The sequence below is a fragment of the Alosa pseudoharengus genome, unplaced genomic scaffold (genome assembly GCF_046254945.1).
Source record: "Alosa pseudoharengus isolate Yale_2024_CS ecotype anadromous, Long Island Sound unplaced genomic scaffold, YU_APseudo_1.1 YU_APseudo_1.1_scf_12, whole genome shotgun sequence".
Lineage (NCBI taxonomy): Eukaryota > Metazoa > Chordata > Actinopteri > Clupeiformes > Clupeidae > Alosa > Alosa pseudoharengus.
Window position 1 is genome coordinate 25,601,602 of NW_027468587.1, and position 12,682 is coordinate 25,614,283.

At 47.0% G+C, this 12,682-nt stretch overlaps 1 protein-coding gene across 2 annotated transcripts in view; it reads right to left on the reverse strand.

Moving 5' to 3' along the window:
• The window catches only part of cdk14 (cyclin dependent kinase 14), a 166,523-nt gene that overhangs the window by 123,001 nt on the left and 30,840 nt on the right, over positions 1-12,682 (reverse strand). The window contains exon 1 of one of the 2 annotated variants that reach the window (XM_076280593.1): positions 10,741-10,876. The exons of the other annotated variant lie outside the window; for it this stretch is intronic. The gene's annotated coding sequence lies outside the window, so the exon portion shown is untranslated. Of the gene's footprint in view, positions 1-10,740; positions 10,877-12,682 lie in introns of those variants that run through there. 2 annotated transcript variants of the gene reach the window in all.

The window sequence follows — 12,682 nt, forward strand, 5'->3', positions numbered from 1 at the left end:
GAAAGAGAGAGGAGGGAACACTTTCATCTGGTCATCAGCACACTGTCACCCCCTCTGGAGAGAGCGCTGAAGAATCTGAGTGGAAACGGATCAAATGAAACACCCATCGTGCTATATTCTCTGCAGTGTGTTGTGCTGCAATAATATCCACCATGCCCCCTCCAGAGCAATGCATTATGGGACAATAACAAACACCATGTCCCCTCCGCAGCATGCATTACAGGGTTCACAACACACAGTGAGAGTGACACGTTCTCCACTCAGGGACCTAATTAAGAGGGACTGCAGTTCCTAAATCATGCGGGAGGATGCAGAGAAACCCACTCAGTCTAGGAGAGAAGGGCCCAGGGGTAGCTTTTCTCTGATATCCCACACTTTCACTTTTCCTCAACACACATACAAACACACACACACACACACACGGACACACAGACACACACACACACACACACAAACACACACACACACACACACACACACACACACACACACAAACACAAACACACACACAGAAGAATATGCATATACTCATCTCATCTCGCTTTGATTGTTTTGCTCTGTGTGGATGGCAGATGTCACATAAACCATATCTGGCACTCTAAGGCATTCAAAGTGCAGCTTTCAGCTGATGCCCCGAGAGGCCAACAACACAGTATGGCGACACAAACCAAACCAAACACAAACAAACAAATGCATAAAAAACAGAATACAATTAGATGATACTGAGAAGGTGATGCTGGGGAAAAGGCAAGCAGTCCTGGAAGTCATTAATTTGCAATTCCAAAATCGTTTCAGTGGTTTATCAACTCGTAACAGGGTGAACGGCACTTCTGCATTCGATTCGCAGCTCTTTATTGGCTATAACCGCACTATGTAAGTTTGCCAGATAGGGTAGCGGATCTGTAGTTCGATGGAATGAGACATAAGAAACTAAAAATTTGACTTGCATCTGATGTCGCAATACATCGTATTTTCGTAAAATCATGCAACATATTCTACATTGTCTGTGGACATTGTTATTTGCAACGCCGGTGCTGGATAAACAAATGGTGCGTGCGACAGAGGAAAAGTGCTTTGGTGCTTTGTGCCTTGCACTCGTCAATCAGAAAAAAATATATACTCTCTCTCTCTCTCTCTCTCTCTCTCTCTCTCTCACACACACACACACACACACACACATTGCCTCCATGTGCCGAGATCTCAAGGGTATCACTGAGGTAGCTGCAGGTATTGCCAAAGGCTAATGTCAGCCTTTGTCTGGGGATGCATCGTGCAGGAAAACCCTTGATGCACCTCATCATTACGGCCAGGACTGCAGACAGAGAGCCGCCTGCTTCCCAATGGCTGGGTAGGGATGACCTTTAGCGTCCGACCAACGCATCACAGACAAATCCCAACAGCAACGTCCCACGGGACATGGGCAAAGGTAGCACACCGCTTTTACCCATTAGCTTTCAATTACCGCTCCCGATTAACACCGACCCCAATAAGGCCGCTGGTTCGCACTTGACATTTACACTGACTTCAATTAGTCCCGCTATTTACACTGGGGACTTGTGTGCCATTGACTTGTGTTTTACCACAGATGGCCAAACCGTTGACAGGCACCGGTCATTAGCTGCTAACAGCAGAAGACACATCTTGGGCTTGTGTGCTCAGAACAAGTGGCCATACTGACGGCATGGTTGCATGTAGCCACCTTGTGCTATTCTGTGTGCTGCTGCAGGGGATGGGCTCAGACATGCACAACTCTAGCAGAGGAGTAGACAAGGGCACTAAATGGAACCACAGCTCTATGCCTCTCATGCCACTCTGTTGGAGCTTAGCTATCCTCTACAGTCCAGCCAGCCTCACAAGACACTTGGCTGCTGACAGACAGTCACACACACACACACACACACACACACACACACACACACACACACACACGAGACCCCCATGCATTTTCCACCAGTGGGAGTGAGAGTGGTTTCGTGACAATTTATTTCTGAACAATTTCAGAGAGAGAGAGAGAGAAAGAGAAAAAGAGAGATATTAATAAAGGGAGCAGGACGTAAAGGGTGAGGAAGAGGGACAGAAAAAGAAAGACTGTCAATGAATGATGTCCTCAGTGGTGAGCAGGTGTGCAAAGAAACCAAAGCACACTCTCCCTCTCTCTATCAAGTCTCACTCTCTCATTCTCCCTCACACACACACACACATACAGAGAGAGAGAGAGACAGAGAGAGAAAGAGAGAGAGATATACAGAGGTGTTAATGACTACCGGTAATGTTCCAATTCAACTCTAATGAAGAAAACTCATATAAATACAGATGTGTTTGTAGCTGCTGTTAACATCTGCACATGTATTCCCTCAATGAGCCAACTACAGATGGAACAGATCCATAGAAAATGCACTGTTTGAACTCCATCATCCAACACACTTATCCTCTGGTCTGTACACACTCTCAACTGCTCAACATCACTTCAGTCACTGCAACAACCCCATTACACTGGCAGGTCCATGTTCAATGGCAGATGCTTTTAACCCACTTATGGTAGTAAGAAATGCAAGAGATGGCTGGGAGAGAAAATCATGCACATCTATTTCAGACAAGGCATTGAGATGTTAGATTGTAAGATTTGTGTTTGAGCTGTCCAAACCACCCACCGCACACACACACACACACACACACACACACACACACACACACACACACAAACCTACACCTCCACGCTTTTGCTCTGAGTCCTGGAACAGTTGATAGGTCCAGCCACTATTACTGATATCATCCAACCCCAGCGTGAAGACTGAAGTACAACAAATGCTGAGGGATCACGCCATCGTCCAGTCACTCACTCACACTTACTGTAAGGCGGGGAGGTAACACTCCATAATAAGGTGCCATAATAAATAGCAAACTAGTAATTACCTAACCCTTTGTTAATAATTGTTACTAAAATATTTGCCACAAGTTAATAGTTTTTTCATCATTAATTAAATATGAGTTATAAAATCTGTATGTTAATGTTTTAACAAATATATTAAGTAATATTGTATTAATATTTGTTAATAGTTAACTAAATGTCTTTTTGGCACTAAGTAGAAGATTTTTCTTACATTAAAATGTTAAATGTTTATTTACAAACTATATGTTAATAGACAAGTTAATGACATTATTTAACTAATTGTTTTTAAACTGTGCTACTGCCTGTTCAGGTGCACAGAACGACAGTTAAAGGAGAATTCCGTTGTGATATTGACCTAAAGTGTGTTGAAACATTATACCGAGTGTGAACGTATGTCTCATAGCTTATCTCGGCTTGTCCCCTGCACTCAGAAATCTGGCAAGTCTGACACTACCTTCAAGAAGTTTACCGTTCGCCGCCATCTTGAATTTAGTCACGATAAGTCGAGCAACGAGTACGAATGAACGGGTATGATAAGGGATCAGATTCCAAAAACAATTCTGTGGAAATGGATGGATTCCAGTTGCTGCTACTGGTTTACTTAGAAACGAGATAGAGCGTATTATGGTCTGAGCGTTGGGTTGCCCTTACTGCTGCCGTTTTGTTATTTCCAGTATGATCCCCGCATAAGCCTCCATGAGACACCACAGTCAGCATCAGCAACCCTCCAGGCTCTAGATTCAGGTCAGTGTAGGAGATGTCCACATAGGCTAGAAAATCCTACCATTGATGGCTAAAAAAGGATTCCTGGTGAAATCTTGAGTGATATGGAACATCTCAACTTCTCCACTGACCACTGAGTTTACATTAGTCTCAAATCTGTGTGTGTCAAAGTGCTAGCATGTTTACAGGGACTAAGGCTAATGTTGACATCCTGAAGGTTTTGCATTGAAAATGAAGCTTTGGATATGACAGACCCACACTCAAAATCCTTATTGGCACTAATGTGAGGGCTAAAATATGCAGTTATAAGGGGTAAGCAGAACTCTCCTCAGATGTGAGAGTGTAATAATTGCAGTAGCGGGACCAGAGAGAGGTCATTACCTCCGTGGCCCAGGTGCACCAGCTCCTGCCCCCAGCTCACTCCATGATGCTATTTAGATCCCCAGTGAATTCAGGAGGCTGTTTTACCACACTGCTGAACACTGTCTGAGCTTGACTCAGTAATTGTAGTCAAGGTAGGTAATTGGTGGGAAGATCAGTTTTTCAATTTGACTCCATTCGTAAAAAATCAGGGTATGCTGATGTAGAACAGAACTGCTGGCAGTAGAAAGTGTTGTTAGAGAAGGTGTTGAAAATCATACCACCTGATATGCAGCCTCCCAAGTTATGGTCAATGGGCTCTTTGCACGTGTGGCACCTAGTGAATCAGCATGTTACGATGGATTTATGGACCAAAAACATCAATTGAGAGTGTAAAGACCAAATTTAAAAGAACACAGTTGAACACAGGGGCAAGTTTCAGGAGAGACAGTCACCAAACACAACAAGGAGTAGCAGAGGGCCACATACACACAAATACTCACACACACACGCACACACACACCAAAGTCATGACACACCACTCCTGTGGGGCCCCCTCTGCCTGCGTATGCTGACGGGGCGCTTTTCACACACTCAAGTCCGAGCTCACGGCTGTGACCTGGTGACAAGTGCAACGGCAGCAGCAGTCTTCAAGAGGGCACCTGCCTCCACCTCCTCCACACGCTCCAATCAATCCACTGATGCTTAAAGAAAGGGAGGCTTGCCATTCACACCACGCAGGCCTACATTTAATTAAGTGTTGGCCCTTTCTGTGGGAAGTGGGCCTGTGTCCTTGACACTGCCTGCGCCTCGTTAGACTCTCTAAAGCCCCGGGGTCCTCCCACGCACTCACTCTGATGTCATTGATCTAAAGTCCCCTTCTAAGTGCTTCCACTCCAGAAGAGCTGCGTGCAACAAGGGAATGCATAAATTTCCCTTCTGGACACTGCGGACGTCCAGAAAATGTCCCAGGACTAGGAGGGGTGGACTTTGTGGAGGTTGTGATTGGCACAGATTTTACAAGAAGGATAAAAATAAAAAAAAAGAAGTGGTCAGGGCGTATTAATGACTACATTGGCAGCTGGCCCTACCACTGGTCGGCTCGAGTACCACAGGGGGATTAGGACACGTCTCAGAGAGAGCCAGCTTCTCCTCCGCGTAGGTGACCATTCTGGCAGGACCAGTGGTGGCCAAGTCTGCAGCGCAGGCCGCTCTTGTCCCAAAGAGATGACAACCCTGCTGAAAAAAACAGCCTGACTAGCTTATGGTAGTTTGCTGGTTGACCAGCTTGTTGACCAGCTTGTTTGACCCTATGATGGTTGACCAGCTAGCCCAGCAAAACTCTTGCGAAAACATACCTTCTGATGGTTTACCCATCTTACGATGGTAATTCAGCTAGTTTTGCTTGTCATACCACCACAAGCTGGTCATTTTAGCTGGTGTAGCGGGTACAAATATTGTTACTGTGCCTTTAAGAGTTTGGCTCACGTGAACGCGCAGGAAAAAGGAACGAGCAGAGCTGGAGTAACGTGAATGAGTCTCGTCGACTGAGTGATTACTGTTACAGGACTGAACCAAAGTTAGAAAGTAAATCACAGTTAAGTACAGCCATATTTGTTGGATTTATAAGTCAGTATCACGTTATTGTACGTATATTGTATATTGTTTACGTTCTATAGTGGGGGCATCAAAGTCAAATGTTTCGTTTATGTCGTTTACTGTAGTGAAATTCGTTTATTTTTTTAGTTGTGTTGATTTTGGATGAGTGACTGCAGCATACTGAAGGTAGCGTTAGAGAAGCTAACTCCTTTGCCTGTTGACCTACACGAAGTGCCGCCATTTCGAGCTTGTGTTGCTGATGGCTAGTGAACCAAAGTCTGAGAAGATAGCCTGGGAAGGTTCCTGCCCTGCCATTTATCCGACATCCACGTTGTCACTCACACACACACGCCATTCGCACCATACGTTCAGAGAGAGACAAGACTGTTACTGATTCTCTCACACTTCCACACGGCGCCTGAACTGAACTGGAACGCGCCTGTACACAACCTGTAACTGGACAGCTAACGCCATTTACAATGACTTTGCATACACTAGCCTACTATTTTGAATGTGAATATTTTTCTTGTGATTGTCATTCTGCCTAAATTTGGGATTCTATTTTGGATTGAATGCGTCTTTACTCTGAGATTCATACTGGTTTTAATGGTTTGGTATTTTGAAGAAATGTGAATTTAATTGAATTATTAATCATATATGAAAGTCATTTGAAGTGGATGTCTGATTTGAAGGGAAAAGAGTGTTATAGAACAGTAAGTATAAGTATATATACTTTTTTGATCCCGTGACTGAAATTTGGTCTCTGCATTTAACCCAATCGGTGAATTAGTGAAACAAACAGCACACAGTGAGGTGAAGCACACACTAATCCCGGCGCAGTGAGCTGCCTGCTACAACGGCGGCGCTCGGGGAGCAGTGAGGGGTTAGGTGCCTTGCTCAAGGGCACTTCAGCCGCGGCCCACTGGTCGGGGCTCGAACCGGCAACCCTCCGGTTACAAGTCCAGAGTGCTAACCAGTGGGCCACGGCTGCCCAAAGTAAGTCCTTTCTCTGTGGGATTGTTAATTCATGTCAATCTAATGACAATGGTGGATTGATGTTTTCTTGTTACATGATAAAAGACAGTTTTATAAGCACAACTATAAGTTATCTAAAGGTCCTGTGCTTACCATTTAGTACCTTAGGAGGGAGTAATACATATTATTTCCCTTAACTACTATAGTCATCTGTCTTTTGGGTTACTTACCTGGGGGTAGGGGTGCCCCACCTAATTCAGCTAGACTTGGATAGTGTAGGGGTGAGTGTATAGTAAATCCAGCACATACTTTTCATACACCACAATCCCTTCAGGCAGCCACCGGACATTCCTTACATCCTGAAGCCCACTTTAACCAGTCTATTAAGCCTACACTTAGTCTGGGCTGCTGAACAGGACACCACTTGCTCGTATATACACAAACATTGGGGCTACAGCTATTGGGTGTGGGGGACCTAGATCCTGTCCCACTCAGAGCTCTCTAGGCTAAGCACCGTATTATCCCCTACAAGGCGGCGGCAATAACTCCGACTGCCACACTGGTCTTACATTGCTGGTTTAACTGGACATGCCAGCTTATGTTGGTCATTCTAGCAAACCAGCATGACCATCTTACACCAACAATGTCAAGCTTGGCGGGCTGGTCACCAGCATAATCTTACACCAGCTGTATCCCACATGACAGGCTGGTCAAACTTCCTCAGATGGTCACCCCAGCATCCACCTAGCATCCACCTAGTGGCCCAACCAGCTACACCAGCAAAGACCGGCAAGAGCTGGAAGAAAACCAGCCAAGACCAACTAAAACCAGCTTCCAGCATTAGCTGGTTTCCAGCTGTTTTTTTTTTTGTTCCTATCCAGAAAACCCAATAGGCTCTAAGAGGGGATCGTTCCTATCCAGAGAACACAATGAGTTCTAAGAGGAGATCGTTCCTATCCAGAGAGCACAATGGGTTCTAAGAAGGTGAAGTGAGGGTGCAGCAGCCGAGGGAGTCACAGAAGTAGGCGAGCGCCGACTCGGCTGGAAAAACTGTCCTGAGTCCCACAGACTTACTGCCTTTCATTACAAGTACATTTGAGAGCTTTTTCTGTTATTCCTTTATAAGTGCCTCCCATGTTGGAACTTCAGAGGGGAAGTCCATAAATTGGTCAGAGGACATTTACTTTGATCTGAAAGGCAGAGAGTTGGAGAGCAGGTTTACACAGGACCTGTGTGTGTGTGTGTGTGTGTGTGTGTCTGCACACATTTGCGTGTGGGTGGGTCCCATGCATCAAGCTAGGCAGATTGCTAAAAGTGAGACAACGAATGTTGCCACCTGTCCTAGTTTGACAATCATGTCCATTCTGGTTGTCATCCCTGCAAAGTACTCATATTGCTTAAAACTGTCTGACCTACATAAACTGCGTGTAGCATACTTACCATGTGTAGAGGTGTTCAGGATTTACGCAAGGCATGGGGTATGTAACATTAACTGACCATACGATTTCAAAACAACATTTTAACCAAATGCTAACTTCCACCATCTACTCAAACATGTGAGAACGTGACTGATAAATACCTAAGGCAAGATTATAAAGAACTTTGTTCCTATCCAGAGAACACAATGGGTTTTAACAGGGGATCGTTCCTATCCAGAGAACACAATCAGACTTACTGCCTTACGTGTTCCCATCTGCAAAGATATTGTCGAAATCCAACTGGAGTAAAGAGTGCTTTGAGTACTCATAATGGTTCTGCTGTCTCAGCAGAGAAACATATAATCCACATGTAATCCTTCAGCCTTCTCTCCACCTGAGTTAGTTAGTGGACTAAAGGACCACTGCCCAGACAGCATGAAACTGGTCAGACTTCCAGAGTGCTTGTGGAAAAGTGCATGAATGAGTCTGCAGTGGTTGATCTGGCAGACTGGACACTGAAACAGGCATGGATCAGAGACTGGGATGATTCATGCGAAACTGGCCACCTGTCCTCCTTTATCTGGAGTCGTTTTTGTTGTCAACAGAAACCAGGCAGAGGAACATACAATCACATGAACCTCTCAGCTCACCATCGCGGTGTCGTCTGCATAACACCATGCACCGATAGAAGATGCCGGTGCAATTAAAAACTTGTGCATCCAATTAAGCACTGCCCCCCGCCCCTCCCCCATCTAAATTATACACATAACAAATGCAGTGATGACTAGGGCTATTGAACTACCTTCAAACTGAGAGAAACTCTAGGAGTCTGATGACAAAGTCCACACCAACAGTGCAGCCTATGTAGATCGTCTGGGATTCATAGTGCATTCAATAAGCCACTAAGGCTTTTGTCCACTGCACACTTCAAACGAAAATGACTGAATAGAAAACACAGCCTATAGGGGAGGCTTACAAGCCTGACCACCAGCATCCCATCATGCAGCAGGATGATTTAAGGAGGAGGGAAGCACAGTGCAGTAACTGAGATGACTGCAACCATAGAACTAAAGTACCATTATGGCTGCGGTGTATGGCTCGACTCTGGTCTACTCATGCCCCAGTTCCATTTGGCAGACAGGGAGGGAAAACAATCTGCCTGCGTTCCGTAATTCTGTGGAAAATATGTCATTCCAACTGAGTTGTTTGGGGAAGCCTTTCCTAGATATATAATTGCATTGACATTAATAATCCCTGTCATCTATGCCCAAACAGCAAATGGCAGTCAAGTTCTTAAATTATGGAGTGATGCTCTCTCCCTTGCTCTCTCTCTCTCTCTCCCTCCCTCCCTCTCTCTCTCTCTCCCTCTCTCCCAGTTCAGCTCCAGCTTAGAGGTATGTTCCTGTGAGTAATCTCATCTCATCCAGAGCTGCTCTCTCTCTCACTCTCTCAGCATCCCGTCCCTTCCCTTCCCTTCCCTCTCAGCCTCCTCGCCCGGTCCCTCTGGCCTCGACCGCGTGTCCAGATGCCCGCTCTCAGCTCTCCCCGGTGTCATCTTAACCCCCCGTAAGCTCCTCGACTTAAGCCACATACGCCGCACACACACATGCAGACCGTCCAAACAGGGCTGGCCGTTGGCAGCACTGCACAGACGTCCACCCTGGAGGCTGATGACGTCACATGCTCTTGGAGAGAGTGTGCAAAGAGAGAGAGAGAGAGAGAGAGAGAGAGAGAGAGAGAGAGAGAGGCAGACTGACAAAAACAAGAGAAAGAGAGTGAGCGTGAAAGAGTCTCGACGGAGCTCTGTGAGGCGTTAACTCACAGATGGGAGTGTGGCCTGTTTCTTCCCACAGCTCTCCATCCCCCCTTCTTCCTCTGCTCTCCCTCTATCCCTCTCTCACTCCATCTCTCTCTCACTCCATCTCTCCTCTCTGGAGCCGAGGGGGCTGGAGATGAGGTGATCCCTGGGGACAGGTAGCTGAGCGTATGCCACCCCTCCATCCATCCATCCATCCACAGACAGAACAAGAGGTCGGGGGAGGAGGGAGGGATTGGAATGGAGGGAAAAAATGGTAGGGACTGACTGTTTAAACAGCGGTAAAAACAAGCAGAGTCACCTTCCACAACGTACTACAGAGAGAGAGAGAGAGAGAGAGAGAGAGAGAGAGAGAGAGAGAGAGAGAGAGAGAAAGAGAGAAGGTACCATGTCCTCTGCAGTTTCCATGTTGCAGAAAGATTGTCAACACTTCCCTTTCACACACAAACACACACACCCACTTGCACATACTCACGCACGCACACACTGCTCAACACTGAAAACATCCTCCCCAGTGTCTCAGGTGGGCTGGCCTGTAGTGACACACACGCACACACCTTGATGCTGAAATACACAGAAGCACACACACAGACAAACACACACACACACAACAAACAGTGTGTCACTGTGTCAGCACACACACACATTCTAAAACGCACAAGCCTCCTACACCATGATCCCTTGTGTGTGTGTGTGTGTGTTGTGTGTCGTCTTTGTGTGTGTGTGTGTGTGTGTGTGTGTGTGTGTGTGTGTGTGTGTGTCTGCGTGATTGTAGATGTGTGTCAAGAGACAGCTGCTTCTGCCGATCTACCGTGCTTGTACACTGTCCTCCCAGACAAGACGGGGAGAAACTGTCTTGTGTGTGAGTATATGCATGCATGTGTGTGTGAATGAGAGAGAGGGATGGGTAGGGAGGAGAGCAAAAAGGAAAATCAAAGCTAACCTCGGCGCTCGCTTACCTTAATGCCGTCACTGTTAGCAGGAAGGAGCTCCACGTTCACGCCTCACAATTGCAGGTGAAACCCATTCAGACCAATCACTCACACAGCACGCAAAAGACCAACTCAAAACATAGCCCTCTCTCTCTCTCTCTCTCTCTCTCTCTCTCTCTCTCTGTCACGCTCTGTCACGCTCTCTCTCTCTCTCTATCTCTCACTCTATCCCTCCCTCTCTCTCTCACTCTCACACGCACGCTCGATCGGTCGCTGCCCTGTTAGGGAGGGAGTGGAGAGACCGTACTAACACGGAGGGGGAGAGTGATCGGGAGGGGATGGGGGGGAGCCTTTCGGATCGATGCGTCACACTTCCGTCAGAGGAAGGTGGCATGTGGCGCGATTGCACCCCACAGACGAAGCAGGGCAGCGGGGGGATTCTAGGCATGGAGCTTGGCAGCGTGCCCATACATCCTCTTGGTATGCAGGGCTGAAGTGAGAACACTGGCATCCCCCCCTCTCTGCTTGCTGAGATGGTACGGACCAGCTTGAGTTTGAGGAAGCAAATACAGACAGCAGCAGCGTCTGCAGCAGCAGCTCCAGCAACACTGACAGCATCCGTGTGGCATCCACATGTGTGTGTGTGTGTGTGTGTGCATGTGTTTCTGTGCATATGCATGTTAGCTATGCAAAGACAGATCTGACACATACTCCTTTTTCCACCTGGCTCTCTAAATATCCCTCTCTCTCCCTCTCTCTCTACATCTCCATTTCTCTCCATCTCTCTCCCTCCCTCTCTCTCTCTCTCTCTCTCTCTCATTCTCTGAAAGAAGGTATCGATTTGCTGTGCGCAGCCCCGGCCCGGCTGAAATATGAAACCTTGGCCTGCTGTGTGCTCATTAATCCTGCTTTGACTGAGTGGCATCAACAACAATAACCGAGAGGCAGTCAGCCACTCCTTAAGTGCTGGGAGCTCAGCCCTGCCTAACTATGCACAGAGCAAAAAACCCTCAGCCCTGCCTAAGTATCCACACTCACCCACTCAGTCCTCAGCCCTGCCTAACTATCCACATATATGCACACAGAGAACACAGCCTTCAGCCCTGCCAAACTATCCACAGTTACAACTACAGAGAACACAGCCTTCAGCCCTGCCTAACTATACACATATATCTATCCACATACAGTATATGTACACAGAGAACGCAGCCTTCAGCCCTGCCTAACTATACACATATATCTATCCACATACAGTATATGTACACAGAGAACGCAGCCTTCAGCCCTGCCTAACTATACACATATATCTATCCACATACAGTATATGTACACAGAGAACGCAGCCTTCAGCCCTGCCTAACTATTCAGTCACCACCACAGAAAACACAGCCTTCAGCCCTATCTAACTATACACATACATCTATCCACATATATGTACAGAGAACACATCCTTCAGCCCTGCCTAACTAACACCCAGCCCTGTCTAACTATCCAGTCAGACTCAACACAATACCCAGGCCTGCCTAAATATCCACAACACCCAGCCCTGTCTAACTATCCACGCACACAACATGCAATCTTGTCCGACGCTGTCAGTGACTTACATCCACACGGCACGCAGCCCTATCAGTCACCCAAGCATCCACACGGCATGCACCCCTATCAGCCCCTGCTTAACTATCCACAGATTACACACAGCATGAAGCCCAATTGAACACCCATGGTCAGCCCACCCTATTTCCCAGAGATCCACACAGCATGCAGCCCTAAAGCCTCCCTAACATCACCACAACCCTCTCAGACACCCAAGCTCAGCTCTCTCCAACAGCACGCAGACCCATCGGACACCCAAGCTCAGCCCTCGTAACATCCACACAGCATGCACCCTTATCAGCCATTGCCCAACTTTCCACAGATAACACACAGCACGAAGCCCAATTGAACCCCCAAGGTCAGCCCACCCTAACAC